The sequence below is a fragment of the Sphaerodactylus townsendi genome, linkage group LG17, assembly GCF_021028975.2.
Source record: "Sphaerodactylus townsendi isolate TG3544 linkage group LG17, MPM_Stown_v2.3, whole genome shotgun sequence".
Lineage (NCBI taxonomy): Eukaryota > Metazoa > Chordata > Lepidosauria > Squamata > Sphaerodactylidae > Sphaerodactylus > Sphaerodactylus townsendi.
Window position 1 is genome coordinate 5,291,127 of NC_059441.1, and position 2,375 is coordinate 5,293,501.

Below are 2,375 nucleotides of genomic sequence, written 5' to 3' on the forward strand. Positions count from 1 at the left end.
GCACAGCGCAGGAGACCCGCTGAGAACCGGGCTTCTCCTCACTGCAAGACCTGAATAAGTAAGCCTTTATTGGCATAGACAGCAGTACAACAATAATAAAAACAGATTAAAAAGCATATACAATACGGGATATACATGTTAGGACGAAGGAACTCTACTGGCGTTTAGTAATTTCCAGGAGAAAGTCTGCCACTATCATACAGAGAGAAGGATCAGGGTTGTCCAACAAGTAGTGTAATCTAATTAAATCGGGGAGATCGGGTAAATGTAAAGGAGTAAGATTCACATACTTGGATCTGATTCCCTTGAATCTGAGACAGTGAAGTAATTGGTGGGCCAGAGATTCAACTGAGCTGTCGTTACATGGGCACAATCGTTTAGCCTTTTCTTGCTTATTAAATCTGCCATGTAGCAAGGCAGAAGGCATAACATTAAACCTGGCGAGCATTACGGCTCTCCTTTGAACAGGGTTTATTAAGCAATACAAGTAGTGTGCCAAGTGGCCCCGTTCAAATGGGAGAGAAAAATACAGGGGGGCACTGCAAGACCTGGCAAAGACTACAGCCTGGAGCCAGGGGACACTGACAGACAGCCCTGCCCGCCGGAGGCAGCCGCTCTCCCCAGGTCGGAAGTGCCGAAAGGAGGCCACGGAAAGTGGACTAAAAACGTGGATCAAGAAACTCAGCAAACCGCTGAAGCCTTTTAAAGCCATCACAGATACCTCTGATGGAAGGGGCAGGACACAGAGCGGCCTCCTGAGCCCAAATTGGAACTGTCAGTAAACACTGGGCACGGCGACGGTCTACTCTCAAGGGGGGGGGGGTCTGGGGCTCGTGGGCAGAGCACAATTCCCGGCACCTCCAGTTTAGAAGAAAAAAATCACGGGGCGCCAGCCCTGCAGAAACCTCTCAAGGACTGGGCGGCTGCTTCATCTTCAAGGTGTGGGTTCTGACCTTCAAGGCCTTACGCGGCCTGGGACCCTCGTACCTTCGGGACCGCATTACCCCATATGTCCCAGCTCGGCCTCTGCGCTCGGCAGAGGCCAATTTACTGGAGATCCCTGGCCCCTCAATGATGCGGCTGGCCTCCACTCGGGCCAGGGCCTTTACGGCTCTGGCCCCTGCCTGGTGGAACACTCTCCCTCCAGCTGTCCGGGCCCTGCGGGACCTTGGTGATTTCCGCAGGGCCTGTAAGACTGAGTTGTTCCACCGGGCCTTTGGAGAGACCAGCCACTGAATGTGCCCCCCCCCCCAGGTTAGGGGTCCTTAACATCAGTAGGACCCATTATTGGAATTTATGGGTCCGCAATACCATCAAGACCCACTACCCCCTCCCTCCTCCTAGGAGGATTAGGTTCAGGTGGGACGCCGTCATGGGATAATAACTGCTGTTCTTACTGTAATTATGGATGTTTATGATGATTTTATGCTGTACACTGCCCAGAGCCCTTCGGGGATGGGGCGGTATATTAAATAAATAAATATTATCATTATTAATAACAATAACAACAATAACAACAACAATAACAATACCAGCAGGCTGGGCAGCCTTGGGTGCTCGTATCAGCAAGCCCCACTCCACACAGGGTGGTTCTGGGCCTTCACACAACAGGATAAGTCCAAGAACTTCGTTTTACAAAAGGAAACCGAGCCTAAATCCATGGCCAACGCCTGGTGAAGCCCCCAGAGCTGTGGTGGCGAACCTTTGGCACTCCAGATGTTATGGACTACAATTCCCATCAGCCCCTGCCAGCATGGCTGATGGGAATTGTAGTCCATAACATCTGGAGTGCCAAAGGTTTGCCACCACTGCCCCAGAGCCTCCATGCCAGCAGTTCAGGGCCTTCGAGACCTGAGGGAGTGGGGTTTGCACACAGCTAATGGGCCCCATTCATTCAGGACACAACTGCACTGCGATCACGAGGAAACAGAAGCCACAAGACTTTCTGGTCAGGACAGCTGCTGAAACAGGCGGGTCAGGACAGCTGCTGAAACAAGGTCCGATCCTCAAGGAAGAGCACCGGGAACCACAATCTGGAATGGGATCAAATGCTGCCCTCCCCCACACCCACCCCCGGTGCTCAAGACGAATTCCTCTCCCTCAGCCATGAGTTTTGCCACCTTGGTGAGCACTTGCCGCCCCAAGAAAATACTCCCCTGTGCCACTTCACCAGGTTTGAATGGGAAAAGACCTGGAGCATCAACAAGGGCTCCTGTCCCCAGGTTCTGAACTGGATGCACGGCCCCTCCGGCAGAGGGGCAGCAAACAGTTGCAGAAAACCTGATGGCACCTGATCGCTACATATCTAGCAGAAGTAATATCTCAAAGACGGTACTAAAATGTGTCCCTCGATGTATCAAACCACCTAAATTACA